The 19637-nt window shown below is 53.0% G+C and overlaps 1 protein-coding gene across 7 annotated transcripts in view; it reads right to left on the bottom strand.

Annotated features, from left to right (window-relative positions):
* Positions 1 to 19637, bottom strand: part of PALD1 (phosphatase domain containing paladin 1) — a 112117-nt gene that overhangs the window by 84436 nt on the left and 8044 nt on the right. For 4 of the 7 annotated variants that reach the window (XM_017873138.1, XM_017873139.1, XM_017873131.1 and 1 more), the window contains exon 1: positions 6909 to 7222. The exons of 1 other annotated variant lie outside the window; for it this stretch is intronic. The gene's annotated coding sequence lies outside the window, so the exon portion shown is untranslated. Of the gene's footprint in view, positions 1 to 6908; positions 7223 to 7332; positions 7469 to 19637 lie in introns of those variants that run through there. 2 more of the 7 variants (XM_017873136.1, XM_017873132.1) reach the window with 2 other exon arrangements.

Here is a 19637-nt window from a genome sequence, read left to right on the forward strand (position 1 = left end):
CCCGGGCAACAGAGCGAGACTCTGTCTCAAAAAAAAAAAAATACAAAAATTAGCCGGGTGTGGTGGCACACACCTGTAGTCCCAGCTGCTTGGGAGGCTGAGGCAGGAGAATCGTTTGAACCCAGGAGGTGGAGGTTGCAGAGAGCTGAGATCACACCATTGCACTCCAGCATGGGCAGCAAGCACGAAACTCTGTCCCAAAAACAACAACAAAAAAGTCTGCTCAGACAACTAACCTGAAATCTTACATTTTAACACACACCAAGGACAAAAACAATCAGTGAACAGAAGAGAAAGAAGCCCTTTCTCCACCATAGAAGTGCCTTCCAGAAGTATAACAGGGAATAAACATACCTCTCGTTTGTATATTTTTTCTAGGAAGAATTTTAAAAACGAATCCTACATACTTAAGGGAGGTGTTCTGAAAAATAGTTTAAAAAAATTTAACTTTAATAATAAGATAACATTGCTAAGATGTTCTATCTCGCACTGTAATCTCATCTCAAAAACATGGTGGTTTGTGAAGTATGATCCCGACAGAAGGACAATTCATGAATTTCACATGAAAAGACAGTTCTTTATACGACACTGCTAAAAATGGGATTTCTTTCCATATTCTTACAAATATGAAGCTCACCTATTGTTTACAATTTAACTTTGTATTTTCCAAGTATGCATATTGGAATGGGGGATGCTTAGCAATGCTATGTGTGTATTTTCTGAAGGTTGATAACTTTGCTTGCAGTGAATTTTCTTTAAAAGAATGGGCAGTTTTGGCCAGGCACAGTGGCTCATGCCTGTAATCCCAGCACTTTGGGAGTCCAAGGCAGGCAGATCACCTGAGGTCAGGAGTTCGAGACCAACCTGGTCAAAATGGCAAAATCCTGTCTATACTAAAAACACAAAAATTAGCCAGGCGTGGTGGCACGCACCTGTAGTCTCAGCTACTTGGGAGGCTGAGGCAGGAGAATCTCTTGAACCCGGGAGGCAGAGCTTGCAGTGAGCCAAGATCGCGCCACTGCACTCCAGCCTGGGTGACAGAGTGAGACTCCATCTCAAAAAAAAACAATAAAATAAAATAAAATAAAAGAATGGGCGGTTACATGTATACTTCAAAAGTATTTTCCTGTTTAAAAAAAAATATGGGTTTTGTTTGCTATCTTCATTTTGGTTGTATTCTTTGATGTAAACACATTTTCCATCATTGCATCATTCAGCTATATTAAACCATGTAGTATCAAATATTAGATGTGATTTAACAGTGCTAATCAATTTAAATCCATTTTAGTCTTTTTTTAGAAAAATATTGGGGCCGAGCATGGTGGCTCACGCCTGTAATCCCAACACTTTGGGAGGTCACGATGGGCAGATCATCTGAGGTCAGGAGTTTGAGACCAGCCTGGCCAATGTGGTGAAACCCCATCTCTATTAAAAACACAAAAATTACAGGCCAGGCACAGTGGCTCACGCCTGTAATGCCAGCACTTTGGGAGGCCGAGGCGGGCAGATCACAAGGTCAGGAGATCGAGACCATCCTGACTAACACAGTGAAACCCTGTCTCTACTAAAAATACAAAACAATTAGCCGGGTGTGGTGGCGGGTGCCTGTAGCCCCAGCCACTCGGGAGGCTGAGGTAGGAGAATGGTGTGAACCCGGGAGGTGGACCTTGCAGTGAGCCGAGATTGCGCCACTGCACTCCAGCCTGGGCGATAGAGTGAGACTCTGTCTCAAAAAAAAAAAAAAATACAAAAATTAGCTGGGCGTGGTAGTGGGCACCTGTAATCTCAGCTACTCAGGAGGCTGAGGCACGAGAATTACTTGAACCTGGAACACAGAGGTTGCAGTGAGCTGGGAACGTGCCATTGCACACCAGCCTGGGCAACAGAATAAGACTTCATCTCAAAAAAACAAACAAACAAATAAAATATATATTATTTTATTTTATTAACATCAGCCACATGCTGATGTTCAGCGTACTTTCTTTGCCGGTTCAGTCTCGGAAGGTGGCGCTCAGTTGCAGAATGTGTTGTACCTTTCAGCACCTGATGTACACATCCCGCATAACAGAAAGGGCAACGATAAAATAGTGATCCTAAAAAAAGTGGGGGACACATCTACGGGCCACTCTGTGACCAGCAGGAAAGGGGTTAACTCCTTCAGGAGATTCTCCATTCCAGGAAAAGGAAAAGGGGAGGAGAAGTCCCCTCTATGCTTTCTAAATAGAATCTTCAAAAAATGTCCCAGCGTCCCAGGCCTCCACTCTGGGAAGGCCAGACAGAGGCCGGCACAGCCCGCAGAGAGGAAGGGCCTGGGGCTCAGCAGGATGCAGAAGCTGGCAGGGTCCCAGGTCATCTCAGGGCACCCACCCCTCTCCCCACCCATGGGCCATACCCAGCCTGTTGGCCATTTCCCAGGGTACCCACAGCCCTCGCAGCACCACATCCTCCCTCCTCATGGAATTTCTGAAAGCCCCAACTCCCTAGGAGCCCAGAGCATTGGCAGTGACACACCCAGTTCCCAAAGATGTTCCCTACTGCCTTCCACAGGTGTGCAGATGAGCTAGACACCCCACCTGCCTCTCTCATCAGTGCTCAGCTTCAGCCCAAGCAGGCGCACCCCTTAAAGCCAAAGCCAGCCCACATGCCAGTTACGGGAAATATACAAAACGCTTCCCAAGGCTGTCATACCTCTGCCACGCTGCTCTTTCTGCTGCGGAAGCCTTGCCCTCCCCCTTTGCAAACTCCTGGCCATCCCTCAAAGCCCATGTGAAGTATCACACACACCCCCATGCCAGCCATTTCCTCCCTCCGGCTCAAACCATAACCAGCACAGACCCCATCACAGAACCAGACATGCGTCTGCATGTACCTCGCTCACCTCCTGGTGGGGACTGAGTTTAATCTACCTTCGAAGCCCCTGCACCTCATACTGAACCCAGGGCCAAAAAGCTCAGGAACCCACATCAAGATGCCACTCTGGTCCCTTCCCACCACCTGGTCCTGTGCTGAGCACCCTGGCCTCTGCCGAGAGAATAATATCATGGTAACAACAGAAGCACCTAATGTTTATGGAGTACTTCCTAGGAGCCAGTGCCTTGGGGGCTCTCTGCAATTACCTCCTTTCATCCTTGTGACATTCTCATAAGGGAGTTGTTATCCTTAACCCTGTGACACAAGGGACTTGAGGCACAGAGAGGTTAAGTTTCTTGCCCTGGGCCACACGGCTAATGAGGGAGCAGAAATTCAGACCCGGGTGGTTTCTTTCCAGAGCCAGTGTTCTTAATCACAACAGGTCTATTTGCAGGTAGGAAGATGGTCAAGGCAGATGTGTCAGGAAAAGCCCTGAGTGGAAGAGGAACTCAGGGATTATAAAGGCCAGTGCTTCCAGACCTTCTCTTTCCCCAGGTCCCAGTCAAAAGCCTCGGAAGGCAAACAGAGCCTCCTCCCAGACTAAGCTTGCTGCTCCCAGGCAGAATCCTGTGCTGAGCACCAGTTACAGGAAACATAAAAAGCCCATCTGCAAGTGCCTTGGCCCGAGACAGGGGTGGCACATGGCTGGGCTGCCCTCTGGGAGGCGAGAGCCATGATTCGGGACTATTCTTAGCAAACCACTGGCTCCCCTCCCAGAGGCCCAGCAGGCAGCAGGCCCAAGCTTCCATACGCCTGCCCAGCCTGCCATTTCCTGACCCCGTGTATGGAGGTCCCACAGGGCTAAGGAGGGACTAGTGGGCATAGACTGAGGACAAAGCCCTCCAGCTTTCACATGAGAGGTGCCTGGCCCACCCAGCCTGACCCAGCCTGCTCCAGGACTCACCCAGAGGCCCAGGGCCATGCACCCAGCTGCTGAGGAAGCCCGACAGAGTCCTGGCCACAGGGGACGGCTCATAATCAAAGGCCCCCACCCCGACATCAACTGAGCACTCACTCCATGTGGCCATGCACTGGGCCACATACTTTGCACTGATTTTCTCCCACTGAACCCACAAGGAGGTAGAGGTTAGTGGCCCCACTCTAAAGATAAGGAAACCAAGACATTAACTGACTTGCTGGAGGTTACATGGTGCATTAGTATCAAACCATATCTAGAATCTGGGCTGGCTCTCAGGTGCCAGGTTGAGCAGAGGTAGACCTGAGCATAGCAAGGTGGCGGACCCCTTCCCTGTGCAAGCCCGGGGCTTAGTGGAGAAGGAGCCCGCCCCAGAAGGCAGTGGCTCTCATCACAGATGCAGCCCTATGTGCTCTCTCTCTCCCCTGGGGAATCTCCCATCCCTGTCAAAGACCCGCAGGCTTGGGTTCAGGAGAATCCCCAGGCAGTTCCTCCTCTAGTCTGGTAGGCAAAGAATAGCTGGAGCACTCCACCCAGGCCACACAGCCTCACTTCAGGAAGCCTCTGGAGACCCAGAAAAGATGAGAATCAAAATTCAAAGAGCACCTGCTGGCGCTTAAGGCACAGCCCAGGCTTGTAATGCAGAGGTGGAAAGGCCAAATGACTCTCAGAGGAAAACACAGGAGACTGAGCTTTTGGGGGTCCTCAAACCCCAAAGTGAGAGTCTAGTAATAAGCTCCACCACAGAGCACCTGTAGCATCACCACCCCAAACAGGACCACTCCCAGGCACTGTGTCACGCAGGGAAAGGGTGATACCCAGGCAACGCGTACCTCGGCCCACCTCTCAGAACCCACCTGTGTCTGGTTCCAGGCCTCTGCTGTCAGCTGGCTCTGGCAAGCATATGTGTCTGTGCCCCCCAGGAGCTCACAGCCAACTCCATTCTGCCCAGGTACTTGAGCAGCTTCCCTGTGGCTCCAAGTCTTATGTCTAAGAATGTCGGTTCCCACCCCCGTCTGTGCTCTGGTGGGTCTACCTATATGTCTGTCCACTTACATGTCTGCCTCCCACGTGGGGAGATTCAGATCCCAGCGATGGTGTATTTCTATACACGTGTCTGCAGGCCATATGTGGCCCACGCTGATGCCTTCATGTATGTCTGTCCCCGCACATGTCTGTAGTCCCCGGGTAGTTTGCTCACCCCCATCATCCTCCTGTGTCTATCCTCATGTACATATGCATCCAGTTCCTCTATGTCTCTGCCCACGCAGCTGTAAACCTGAGCACACACGTGCACTCACGTCTCTGCCCCCATGGGTATCCCCCACAGGTGCCTGGGTAACCCACGTCTGTGCACCACCTGTTTTGAGGCAGGCAAGTGTGTTCACACAAGTTCTCACAGTGCCAGCCAAGGGTTTCGGGTGAGCTCAGCAACTCCCACTCCCAGAACTGCACCCAAGGCCACGAGCATGAGCACACTGCCACCTCCGCAAAGTGCTCCAGAAAAACAGAAACCTGCCAGGGACAGTGAGGGAGGGGGCAGGGCTCCAGATACAGCAAAGCCTCACAGATGTGAAGTCAGAGCTGTGCCAGGAACCACCCACCTGAAGCCACCTGGGCCCTACTGTGCCCACCCCCAACACTGGCCAGGGAAGAGAGAGGGGTGCATGCACCACCTGGGGTCTGTCTGCACTCACAGGAAACTGACCCAGTGCCTGCCAGCCTCCCAACCTACCCCCAACCCCCAGCGATGGAGGCTGTTCAGAAAGGAAGTGAGGACTTCCTCCTGTTTGCCTCTGAACCTCCTACAAGGCTGGCTCTAGATCCCAAACCCCAGGAGCCACAGGGCAACTAGGAGAGTCCCATGCTCAGTCCAAGCCAAGAAACCAAATGGGTTACTTCAGAAATCCACCAGCAGGAAACAAACAAACCTGGGAGTGGGTGGGGATGGGTGCAGGAGAACCTCCTCAGCGCCCCTGCTGCTCCCTGCCCTTGGAGCAGGGTAATAAGTAAGGGTGGGCATGGAGCTGGAACATTTCAGCACATTTGCTTGCTTGCATGGAACTGGATCTCTGCTGCCCTGGCAGTCTCGCAGCCTGTATTACTCATGTAGCAATTAATGGTGTGTAGCCTCCTGGCTTTCCACAATCACCAGTCCAGGACTGGTATCAAAACCCTGTATCGGGGAACTTTGTGTGTTTATGTCCTGTCTTCCTCCCAGAGGCTGAGCCTCCTGAGGACAGAATCCTCCAAATCTCCCCAACCCGCACACTCCAGGGGCATGGCCCAGTGCCCTGCCTGGCATTTAAAAGGTGCTCAGCCACTGGGTTCAGGTTGTTCTACCCAGAAGCTAAGGAGTTGGTGCCTGGGCCTCTGGCTGGGAGAGTAGCGATGCCCAGAATATTCCCGGGGCCATGAAGCTTTACTCCCATCTCTGACAACCCAAGAGACATGAAAGAGCTCCAACCATTCCGGCCACCTTCAGGAGCCCGGTGCTGCCGGTCTCCCATAGGCCACTCTCTCTCTGACAGGTCACTGCCCCTTCAGGAAAACCCTCTGAAACTGAAAAATGTACTCTCCTCAGAGACCCAGGCCTACAGAGGAAGAGGGCCAGACTGGGCCAAGAATCAAAGCGTGTGCCCGCTGAGACTTCTGGACTCATCCTGGATCTGCGGGCCTCACGCCCCCTAGCGATGAGTCCCAGGACCCCATCTCGGTCATGAAGCGGCTTCCCTCTCCCCAATCTCCCCCTAACTTTGCGGGGAACCCTAGCTCCTGGCCGTGCTCCCAGGTCTGGCAATGAAAAGTGGAACTGTCGCCAGCCCATGCCTACACCAAACCCAGGGAACTCGGGAGAGGGGGTAGCCCAAGGTTCAACACACAGAACCACACAGCAACTGCTCCCTGTGAGTCCCTCTTGCCTCCCAGCGACCAATACTGAGCTAGTGTGGGGTGAAGGCCCAGGACCTCACCTCCCCAGAGGATGGGGAGTTGGTGTCTGGAGCAGCCTCGGAATGGGGGCTGCCGGGGGATTCTGGATTTGCCCGCCCCTCGCCAGCCCCAGGCCGGGACACGTCTGTACCTGCCAGCCCGCGGCTCCGGGGGACATCCGTGCTCCTACGGCAGGCGCGCTGCGCCCGGACTGCGGGCGCCGAGTCAGGCAGCGGCGGGGCGCGTCCGGCGGGGGCTCTGGCTCCGGCTCGCTCCTCCCAACTTCCCCAGCCCATGCGGGGGCAGAGGCGGCTCCGGAGGTGGACAGGCCAGGCGGACCCGGCGAGGCCCCGCGAGAGGGATCCCGCACTCACCGGCAACTGGAGCTGAGCGCCCCGGCCCCTGCACGCCGAGCTGCTGCCCCGCGCCCCGCGTCCCCAGGGCCAGCGCGCGAGGGGCGGATCCGGCGCGGGCCGCCAAATCACGCGTCCGCGCCCCGCGCCGCGAACCCGCTAGCGCCCGCCCCCTGACGCGCGAGGTGGCGGGGGGCTCGGAAATTTTAAAGACACACTCACCCCAGCCGCGGCCCCTGGGCGAGCGGAACGCGGGCCCCACCTTCCCCGGCCGCGCTTACTCCCTCCGCCCGCCCACCCTCCCTCCGCGAGGAGGAAAAGTTTGGGGCGGGGGAGACTGCCCGGGAAGCCAGTTCCTCTTCCCTCGTCGCTGGTGCGGCTCCTTCTGGAAGACACCCAAACACTACATCCAGCCTCCTGGCTGCGAGAGGCTGCAGCGCTCTGGGCGCCACACCCCGTCCCGGACGCCGTCTACCGGCGAGACCCGCTGGCCCGGCTTCCCTCGCCCCTCTCTGCTTTACAGGCAGGCCGAGCCTCGGCGGGACCGAGCCCAGCACGTGGGCTCCAGGCTGGCCTCGCTGTGCTGTGCGACCGGAGCTAAACGATCGTGCGCCCTGGACTTTTGCCTCCCACGTGTCGAAGGGGACCCCTAAACAGCAGACTGTCCTCCCAAGCAGGGGCTCATCCCACGCCCCGGGGTCCTAAGAAAACGCGCCCCTCGGCCCCCAGAGGCGAAAGGGGAACGGCAGAGCAGAGTTTTGGATGGAGAGGGGTCCCTCTGCCCCCACCCCATCATGCGGTTTCAGGCAGTGACCCGCACCATAGGCCTGCCCCCCACCACCCCTCACCCCACCCGCGCGGACTAGCACTAGGTGGCAGCCAGCCCCGAGGGCCCCACACGCCCCCGCGAGCACGTGGGTGAATGCACCCACGTGCATGCGTTCACTCCTCGCTGGCTGGTGCTTCCTCGCGGAGAGATGGGCTTTGTTGTGGTTGGTGAGTCACTTCCTCCCTCTTGCCGCTCCACACTCGGGAAATCCTTCTTTCTCACCTGTTACCACGTGCCTCACCCCCTTTCAGGACGGAGCGGGATTTGGGCGAGCTGGGGTTGCCCCAGAATGAAGGCAGTGTAGGCACCACCTCTGTCAGGCTGGAGAGCGCTGAGAGAAATGACCCATTGTGGTGGTCTCACCATGTCCCGAGCACCTAGGTCTTAAGTGCTTCGCGATGTTGTAAGGTCAATACTTTTCTGATCCCTATTTTAACAAATGAGGAAACAGGCCCAGGGAAACTTGCCCTCAGCTCCATACCTCCTCCTGCGCCACCCAAGGTGTGTGAAAAACGACAGCAGCAGAGAAAATCCCATAGTGGGCTTGGGAAACAGACCTGACCTTCAGAGTTCAGCAGAGCTAGGCTCAAAGTGGCTCACAATTTACTGGCTGTGTGGTCTGGGAAAAGTGACGTAAGTTCTCAGATTCCCAACTTCTGCATCCATAAGATGGCTTTATCCTCCTTCAAAGAGGTGTTTGAGAAGCCAGTGAGCTGGGCAAGTAATGTCCAGGCATCATGTGTGGCACACTGTAGGACTCCATCCTGGGCCACAGTTTCCTTCTTCTTGCCACAGCCCGGTATCCCATCCCACCCCCTGCCAGACTCCCCAACTGAAGCCTGCCATCCTGAGGATGCATTCCAGGATAATGCCCTCCTCTAGGCCAGGACTAAGGTAGGGGCAGGCATGTGTGTGAGCAGATGCAAAATACACATTTACATACATGTGCATGCATATGCACACATGTATACACATACGTGCACATATATGTATGCCAACACACATATATACATACATAAACAGCATATAGGCATGCCTGCATATATATACATACATAAACATAGCACATACACATATGCACATACACACATACAAATATACACATTTTGCTTCCCTTCACCTCACCCCCTGCCCGGCAGATGCTGGGATCCACGACTGTGTGCCTCTCTAGCTCCCAGAGAACAAAAGCTATGTCCTACCTGTGCCTGACCTGTCTTTTGGTCCACAGCACAGTGCCTGGCACGTCTTCATACGTTCATTTGTACTCACCACACACACAGTAGGTGTTCCTGTTGAACCAAGCAGAAAAGCCCAGGACAAGATGTTCTCAGGAAAGCCTGCAGTCACAACCCTTCTGGCTCTAACAGCCTCAGGGTTCAGCTGGTAGGTAGGGGGCTGAGGGCTTGGAGGTTCCTCGAGGTCAAGCCACAGACTGCATCCAAACCACAGTGCCCAGCCTCACCAGCCCACCACCAGCCCCCACAGAGGGCCTGCCAAGTCCCTACTCAGAATAGCAAGTCCTGCAGCCCTGGCCATCTGCTGGCCATGGGGCTAGGAGAGTTCCTGCAACCACAAGAAAGATTCACAGTCAGATCTGACCCGCCCTGGGCCTGGGAGAGGAACAAGGACCAAATGTTGAAGGAGAGAAGGCCACAGAGCAGCCCTGGGTACACCGAAGAGAAGGCACTCTGCTGTCTCCCCAGCCCCAGGCAGAAAGAATCAGTCGAGCTAGCTCTCAGTTGAGCCAATTTGAGTGGCTCAAACTGCAGCAGAAGATTCCTGAGAAATCTGGAAGCTCAGAGCAGAAGCCCAAAATCCCCTGAGAAAAGATTCATGGGTCCCAGACCAGGATCTCAGGAAGGAGAGAAGTCGGGACTGACCCTCACTCACCCAGCACTCCACCAGCACTGCCAGCACCCACCTCCCACACACACAAGCGCCCAAGACACCATGTTATCATGCTTGTGTTGTTCGTGTGTGAACTCATATTTGCAGGGATCCATGTTTGTGCAAGTGTCTAGTGGGAGCGAGTGTGGCTTTATGAGTGAGCATGGGTGTATGTGTGTTTACGTGTAGCACACACACAAAGCACCTGCCACAGTCCAAAACCAGACGAGCTGCTGCTGCAAAGAATATAAGTAACCTGTTACTCATACCCCCACAGACTTGCCTGTGGTCGTCCACTGCCCCATCAGCCCAAGCAAGGTGCTGGTGCTCTCAGGAGAGAGCTCCCAAGTTCAGTCCCTGGGCAGAAACATGAGCTGTGGGAACCCCAGATTCCCTCGAGAGAGCGCTTAAACCAAAAATTATTTCCTGACAGGCACAAATGACTCGCTGGAAAGCAGAGGAGCTGGATTCAAACCAGCAAAGATGAATCTTGATCAAAGACGGGAAACAGGCCCTGGCTGCTCTTCTCTACTCCCCACTCCCCTGACATCTGCCACAGCTGGGGAACACTGGGCCTGAGGAGTGGACAACATCAGAACACGGGCTGGCCTGGCCTTGCTCCTTGTAACTGCATTACTGCCAAGAACAGGAATCATGTGCACCCTCCAGGGTGGGAGTTTTGGGGCCTGCAATTTCCCCCTGAGCCCAGTGGTCTCTGAGCCTCAGGCAAACTCATCCCTGATGCCTGAGTCCCCACACAGACAGATCCCCTGTCTGCCATCTGCCCTTCCAGGCCCACTGCCCCATCTCCAGCATCCAGCACTCCCATTTTTTCGGCCCCCTTCTGTGTGCAATCCTAAAGACAAGGGCTTTAAGCAGGGCAGACCTAGGCTTGGATCTAGCCACAGCAACTTTACCACCATGTGACCCCTATGCTACAAGTTACCACACTGCTCCAAGTCTCCTCATTTGTAAAATGATGCGAAGAGCAGTTCTTGCTTCCTGGGAAAGTCTGGAGGATAAAAGGTGCTTGGCACTCAGCCAGTACTTACTGATGACAGCTGTTCCTGTCATTACTGTTGCCACCCAAGCTCACACTATGACCTAGCCCTGAACCTGCCAGGGCAGAAGGGTGTTTGGAGCCTGAGTTCAGGTTCCTCCTCCAGGCAATTTGCCTTGGACTCCTCCCCTATCTGCCCATGAGATCTCTGTCCACTCAGGACTCCTTCCCCTCCCTTCCCTGCCAGGCACTGGGACCCGAGCACCCCCGCCTGGCACAGGATACATGTTCGGTTATCGGCATCATACTATGGGCAGGATTATTCATTTAATTGGTTATACCCTTCTTTGGGTCTAAGCCTAAGGATTACATCCCCCAACTCCCAAATTCACACACAAGATTCAAACCTTTTTTTTTACCAAGACCCAAAGTAAATACATTTTACATCGGGGCCGGCTACACAGATATGTGAATGTGTGTTATTCACAAAAAACGCTTAGCCTTACTGCATTGGATGCATCCTGCTTCCTTCCCTCCCTCCCTCCCTCCCTCCCTTCCTTCCTTCGACAGAGTCTCAGGCTGGAGCGCAGTGGCGGTGGCACAATCTCGGCTCACTGCTGCCTCCACCTCCTGGGTTCAAGCAATTCTCCTGCCTCAGCCTCCTGAGTAGCTAGGTTCCCGCCACCATGCCCAGCTAATTTTTGTATTTTTAGTAGAGACAGGGTTTTACCATGTTGGCCCGGCTGGTCTTGAACTCCTGACCTCAGGTGATCCACCTGCCTCAGCCGCCCAAAGTGTTGGGATTACAGGTGTGAGCCACCACGCACGGCCCTCTAATCTATCTTATTCTATTTCTTTTTGTTATTGCTGACTGCAGGGCAATACACTGATTTTGCCCGTGACCTGCAGTTTGAACATGCTGCACAGAACAATGAGATTCCTAAGAGCAGGCACCAGATATTGCTCCCCTCCCTCCCCACGGGACCACTTAAGGGCCTGACTGAAGAGCACCCAGGACATGTGGCAGGAGGGTGATTCTAGCTCCAGAACGTTCTTCAGGAGATGCGCCATCAGATCAAGAGAGAAAAGGAGGAAGGAATCCTGGCTCATTCATTCCACAAATATATTTCATTCATTTATTTAGTCAGTCAGGCAGGGTACTGTTTCTTATACCTGTAATCCCAACACTTTGGGAGGCTGAGGCGGGTGGATCACCTGAGGTCAGGAATTCGAGACCAGCCTGGCCAACATGGCGAAACCCCATCTCTACTAAAAATACAAAAAAATTTGCCAGGCATGGTGGCACGCCCCTATAATCCCAGCTACATGGCAGGCTGAGGCATGAGAATCACTTGAAACTGGGAGGCAGAGGTTGCAGTGAGCTGAGATCACGCCACTGTACTCCAGCCTGGGCAACAGAATAAGACTCTGTCTCAATTAAAAAAAAAATTAGTCAGTCAGTCTGTCAACAAACATTTATGGAGCCCCTTCTATATTCCAAGACTGTTCTATCCCCTGAGAAGTGAATGAGGCAGACAAGTTCCTGCCTTCATGGAACTGACATTTTAGTGGGCTGGGAGGACAGTAAACAAGTACACAACAAAAAAAGAAGGATCATTTCTTCTGGTCCCTGCAGGGCTATCGGGGAGAGAGTGAGGGCCCATAGATAGACAGCTGGCCCCTGTCTGAGGGAGAGCTGCTCCAACATCCAAGCTCCGTGTGGAAATGCTCTTTAAGTACCCACTATGTGCCTGACCCTGGGCTCAGGACACAGAGATGAGTAAGACCCTGCCCTGCCCTCGAGGTGCTCACAGACCTGTGGGAAAAGCAGACAAGTCTCGGATCATTTCAGAACCCTGTGTTTCCTGCAGGGTTGGGGTGGGACCAGGGTGCTGGAGAAACACGATTGGTGGCACACAGCAGGGCAGGATGCAGAACCTTCCAGGTCAGCTCGGGGTGGGGAGACGTGGGTGCATTCAAGGGCCCTGCCATCTCTAGCAACATACGGAGGTTTGTTCTGGCTTCTGCATCAGACAGACGTGAGTTTTCATTTGGTTTCTGCCACTTAGCTGTGTGATCTCAGGCAAGTCACTTAATGTCTCTGAGTCTCAGTTTCCACATCTGTAAAATGGGGATAGTCATACCAACCTTGATGAGTTTTGAGATCAAATAAACTAATAAATTTAAAATTCTTATCGAATAGCTGTCTGAGAGGAAGCTCATAATAGGAGTTGTGGTTATCAACATCAGAAGATTTCTCTCCGAGGCTTGGTCCTTCTGCCCACACCTCCTCGCTCCCCGAGCCAGCACTCGTACAGAGCCCCCTGGGGCATGCAGAGACTCTTCAACCCCTACTGCCATCAGACAGATGCTCCAAGTGGCCTTCTACTGGGTCTCGCTACAGAGTCCCCGGCTCTGGACACTGGGAAAGACGAGGGGTGGGAGGGGGCTGCCAAACCCTGCAGCAGCGGAACCATCCATCCCTGAATAAACAGGCTGTCACCCCTTCCCTCCCACCCTCTCCCTCCTTTAAATAACTCAGATCTGGCCAGGCACAGTGGCTCGCGCCTGTAATCCCAGAACTTTGGGAGGCTGAGGCGGGCGGATCACCTGAGGTCAGGAGTTTGAGACCAGCCTGGCCAATGTGGTGAAATCCCATCTCTACTAAAATACAAAATTAGCCAGGCATGGTGGCAGGCGCCTGTAGTCCCAGCTACTGGGGAGGCTGAGGCAGGAGAATCACTTGAACCCGGGAGATGGAGGTTGCAGTGAGCCGAGATCGCGTCATTGCACTCCAGCCTAGGCGACAAGAGCGAAACTCCATCTCAATAAATAAATAAATAAATAAATAAATAAATAAATAACTCAGATCTGTTGCCAGTTGTCTCCAGGCAACCCCACTCCGGGCTCCCAAGGATGTCTAACTCCGACAGAGCCATTTATGAAGACGCTGCAGGGGAGGTGGGGGTGGGGAAGGGGTCAGGGATCTACGGAGGCTGGGCCTGACACAACCTCCCAGGGGCTTTCACGTGACGAGCTCCAAGGCTGACACTGCTCTAGGCTAGCGGACACTTGGAGGGGTTGCTTACCGGGCACATTCCAAAGGCTGAGGCCCATAGACTTGCTAGGAAGGTCCCAGACTCTGTGAAGCTTTGGGCATGAAGAAGCTGAAGTGGTGCCTTGGAAAGGCCAGGGTTCGGTTTCCTGCATGCCAGGCTCAGTGCCAACCCTCACTGGCTGTGTTATCCCAGCCAGGCCACCACTCTGAGTCTCAAAGAACCTGAGTGCTAGAAGACAGCTTTGCTGATGGGTGGGAAAGAGACATTCTCACACTTTTCTGACAGTATCCATGCAAATGACAAGGACACAGACCCTCTGCCTCAGCAATTCCATCCCTAGGACTTTCGCCTAAAAATGTGCTTGCATGTGTGCAAACTGACAACTGAACAAGGCTATTCATAGTTTGAGTGAGATGATGAAAGAGAAGATTGAAAGGTCTGTCAATAGAGAGGTGATTAGCTAAACTATGGAACATCCAACATGAGGAACACCATGCAGCTATTATAAAACCCAAGGCAGATGTATGTGGGCTGAGAAAAAATGCTTGCTACAGTAAGGGGCAAGGTTCAGAGGTGGACGTGGACAAGGATGGCCACAGCGGTGTTGACCATGACAGTGGGTGCTGGAGGCAGCCTGGGTATCTGTCTCTAGGGTGATGAATAAGTCACATGGATTCCAACCACAGAATCCTGTCCCAACAGTTACACCCACCCAGGTGCACACACAGAAATATGCAGTGAGCTTGGAAACCCAGTATCCAGGGATAAGAGTAATAAATGTATAATACTACTGAGGCTGGACGAGGTGGTCATGCCTATAATCCCAGCACTTTGGGAGGCCAAGGCCAATGGATCACCTGAGGTCAGGAGCTCAAGACCAGCCTGGCTAACATGGAGAAACCCCGTCTCTACTAAAAATACAAAAATTCCCTGGGCGTCGTGGTGCATGCCTGTAGTTCCAGCTACTTGGGAGGCTGAGGCAGGAGAATCGCTTGAACCCAGGAGGCAGAGCTGCAGTTAGCGAGATCACGCCACTGCACTCCAGTCTGGTGACAGAGTAAGATCCTGTGTCAAAAAAAAAAATAAAATAATAAACCACACTTACACTCATAGGCTTGTATACACACGGTCAACCTCTGGAAGGCTGTAGAAGAGGCTGGAAAGAGGACTTAGTCCTAAAAGGGACTGGGGCCTGGGAGAGGAGATCAGACTGACGTCCCACTATCCTACTGTATAGTTGAGTTTTTTACACCATGCATTTCTGACATTCTAATAATTAAGTCATTTGTCATTTTAATTTGGAACGTTCTTACATATTCACAAATGTAGAGAATAGTATAATCAATTCTATATACCCATTGTCCAGATATGACAGTTATCAAGATTTTGCCACACTTGCTTCATCTACTGTTTTCCTTTTCCTTGTTGGAGTGTTTTAAAGCAGCCCCCAAACATCACACCATTCACCCCTCCCTCCATCAGAATACAACAGACATAACAAATGCAGTTTAAAGAAACAGAGTCAGGCCGGGCGCGGTGGCTCAAGCCTGTAATCCCAGCACTTTGGGAGGCCGAGACGGGCGGATCACGAGGTCAGGAGATCGAGACCATCCTGGCTAACACGGTGAAACCCCGTCTCTACTAAAAAATACAAAAAACTAGCCGGGCGAGGTGGCGGGCGCCTGTAGTCCCAGCTACTCAGGAGGCTGAGGCAGGAGAATGGCGTAAACCCGGGAGGCGGAGCTTGCAGTGAGCTGAGATCTGGCCACTGCACTCCAGCCCGGACGACAGAGCAAGACTCCGTCTCAAAAAAAAAAAAAAAGAAAAGAAACAGAGTCAGGGCCGGGCGTGGTGGTTCATGCCTGTAATCCTAGTACTTTGGGATGCCGAGGCGGGCAGATCACCTGAGGTCAGGAGTTTGAGACCAGCCTGGCCAACATAGTGAAACCATGTTCCTACTAAAACTACAAAAATTAACCAGGTGTAGTGGCAGGCGCCTGTAGTCCCAGCTACTCGGGAGGCTGAGGCAGGAGAATCGCTTGAACCTGGGGGCCAGAGGTTGCAGTGAGTCAAGATTACGCCACTGCACTCCAGCCTGGGCAACAGAGCGAGACTCCGTCTCAAAAAAAAAAAAGAAAAAGAAAAAAGAAACAGTTGGAGAAGCAAGTCAGTGAACCCTGCCAGACCTGGAGCAGCCCTTTACTAAGCCCCCTTGCCTCTGCTTGACTATTCCCAGCAATGAGGAACTGACAACCTGACTCAGTCTCCTTCCTTGTGGTGCTGACTGAGATCTAGGCTTCTCAGAAGGCACAGACACCAGCCAGTCCACCCACCCTTTGCATCTTGCAGGCACCCAGCAGCAGGCAGGGTGGCCCAGGGGAACCCAGCCCAGCTTATCAGCCTGCTCACCTCTACAGCAAACTCAGAAGCATAATGTATGCAATGCACATTCACTTCAACTAGCAGACGCGGGAGTTCCGCTGGCTTGGAAGGCCCCTCCAGACACCCCCAGACAATCCGAGACAGGCATTCACAGTCCGGCAGTTAGGAGTAAACAGTTGTTCCCCCGCCTGCCTGTGTGTGCATTTGAATCACTGGCAGAGGGGTTACACGACAGACTCCCAGGCTCCGCCCAGCCCTCCTCAGCCAGAATCTCCAGAGCTGAGCCTGGGAAAGCCCACTAGGAGGGTTTAAGGCCATGGTAGAGTGTTTCACATTTGAGAATCCATGTTCCAAGGGACCCTTAGCCGCCTGCCAGCCTGGGGTGAGATGTTCCCAACTCCAGCTGGCAGGGGCCCCAGCAATGCCAGCTCCTCTTAAGGGTGTGCTGGCCAAGGCTCAGAAGGAATACATGCAGCCCCTAAATCCAAGGTACCTTCCGCGGCTAGAGGTAATGGATTCTGAGATGGTACTGTGCCCCCTCCACTGTGGGTAGACAAAGGCAAGCTTTAAAGCCAGGCTGCCGGATTTAAATCCCAGCTCTGTCCCTTACCAGCTGTGTGCCCCAAGTCTCAGTCTCTTCATCTACTATAGGCCATAATAAGAGTCCTGCCTCAGGAGAATCGCTTGAACCTGGGAGGCAGAGGTTGCAATGAGCCAAGATCACACCACTGCACTCCAGCCTGGGCGACAGAGTGAGACTCCATCTCAAAAAAAAAAAAAAAAATACACACACACACATACACATACACACACACACACAGAGTCCTGCCTCATGGGCTAGGGTGAGGCTGCTGTGCTCTGCCCACTACACCCTGTCCATAAGAAGTCCTGGGCAGGGGCTCCTTGTGGGGCAAAGGCAGGGAAGGGGGGCTCCACACTTGGGTTCTAGGGAAAGAAAGTTTCCTTAAAAACCTTGCCTGGTGACCAGGTGCGGTGGCTCAAGCCTGTAATCCCAGCACTTTGGGAGGCCAAGCTGGATGGATCACCTGAGGTCAGGAGTTCGAGCCCATCCTGGCCAATGTGGTGAAACCTCGTCTCTACTAAAAATACGAAAATTAGCTGGGTGTGGTGGTGGGTGCCTGTCATCTCAGATACCCAGGAAGCTGACTGAGGCAGGAGAATCGCTTGAATCCAGGAGGTGGAGGTTGCAGTGAGCCGAGATCTCGCCATTGTACTCCAGCCTAGACGACAAGAGCGAAACTACATCTCAAAAAAAAACCTTGCTTGGTGGACCGCACCTGCCTTCTTCCTAGTAAGACAGGCAACTACTCTGACAGAGGGAAGCCCAGGGGCCAGGCTCCATAAGGGCCACCACGACAGGTCAAGGCCCCTGACCAGGCTTCTGGAAACCCGAATCCTCGTCTCATTCCTGCCTCCCCACGTCTACACTGGGAAAGCCAAGGAGCCTCTCAGCCTCAGTCTCCTCATCTGTAAAATGGGATAAATAACCCCTGCCTTGTGCGTTATCACAAGGTACTGTCCTCAGACCCCATCCGTGGGAGGCGGTGGGAGGGGCGGGTAAACTGCCCATTTGGTGGCAGGTGGCGCACTTCCGATAACCTAGGGACATTGTCACAATGAGCCCCAGGGCACTCCTTCCATGAAAATCAGGGCAGGGGAGCTCATAGTGAGGAGTTAATCTAACTGTCCGCCTCATCCAAGAATCCCCTCCATGCACTCCTGTCCTGTCCTGGGTGTGTTCTCAGTGCTAGCTACTGTGTCAGAATCATGATCTCACTCCTCACAAAACCCCTAGAGCAGATTCCATTTCTATCCTCATTTTATAAATGAAGAAATGGAGGCACACAGCAATTGAGGAACTTGCTCAATGTCCCCCAGCCCTCTCTGACTCCAGAGCTCTTGTGTTCGGCTACTAAACTGCTGCCTAACTTGAATCCTCCCAGTGACAGCGATCTTACTCCTTCAGAGGCCATCCGCTTCTGAGATGTGTGCTGGGTGTTAGGATGTCCTTCACCTTTCTCCACACATGAACCCGACATCCATATCTCAGTGGCTCCCCTCACTCTCCAGCTAGTCTTTTACTTCCCCTTGCCTCCCACCCCCCACCTCCGCCACTGGGACCACCAGAGCATAGGTACCTCCTCCCAGGGGGCTGCCTCTCAAATATTTGAGAAACACCATCTCATACCCCGACCCCCAGGCTTCTCCAGCTAAACATCCGAGGACTTTCAAAGGCTGGTGGGAACCTCTAGGACCAGAAGAGGACTTAATTGTGATTCCACCTCCAGCTCCCCAGGGGACCTCTTTCCCAAGGGGGTCAAGAAGAGAATGCAACCCTGCTCTCTCAACACTCAACACCTCCCATACCCCCCAGAAGCTGGTCTCCTGGCTCTGACTTCACACCTACTTGATGTTTGACACTTAGAGACCTGTGGACCAGTCCCTTTCTGCACCCACTAGGCCCGCCCGTCAGAAGTTGTCCCCAACTTCAAGTATCTGAAGAGGGTGCAGGAGTGGGCTGCTGCTGGCAGGAGGAAGCGAAATTGTTAAAATGCCCACTGTTTCCTTACAGGGAGAGAGGGCGAGTCCAGGATGGTGGGCTGGGGTGGCTGTGGAAGGAAGGAAAGGGCCCATGCAGGGGACTCTCGGAGCCCTGGCAGCATCCCGGAGGTGAACTTGCTAAGCCTGCCTGCCCCGGGGCCCTTGCTTTCTCCTCTCAAATTCTTGCCCCTTCTCCCCAGAGTGTTCCACATTCTCTCACGTTCTCTTACAACTTCCCCCACGCTTCTCAAGGAGGGCTGTCCGCCATCTCCAAAAACCACTATTTTAAAAGCCTCGGTGATTGTTTAATGGGTAAGGATGAGAAGATGTAAAGGTTCTGGAGACGGATGGTGCTGATGGTTGCACAGTTACAAGAATGTACTTAATGCCACTGTAGCGTTTAATTAAAAACGTTAAAAATGGCCAGGCACAGTGGCTCACACCTGTAATCCTGACACTTTGGGAAGCCGAAGTGGGCAGATCACCAGGTCAGGAGTTAGAGACCAGCCTGACCAACATGGTGAAACCCCGTCTCTATTAAAAATACAAAAATTAGCCAGGCATGCTGGCGGGCGCCTATAATCTCAACTACTCAGAGGCTGAGAAAGGAGAATTGCTTGAACCCAGGAGACAGAGGTTGCAGTGAGCCAAGATAGCGCCACTATACTCCAGCCTGAGCGACAGAGTAAGACTCTGCCTCAAAAAGCAAAAGAAAAAACAAAAGGTTAAAATGGCAAACTTTATGTTATGTATATTTTACCACAATTTTTTTTTATTTTTTTATTTTTTTATTTATTTTATTTTTTTA

Source organism: Rhinopithecus bieti, unplaced genomic scaffold (genome assembly GCF_001698545.2).
Source record: "Rhinopithecus bieti isolate Rb0 unplaced genomic scaffold, ASM169854v2 scaffold_6907, whole genome shotgun sequence".
NCBI classification, from domain to species: Eukaryota; Metazoa; Chordata; class Mammalia; order Primates; family Cercopithecidae; genus Rhinopithecus; species Rhinopithecus bieti.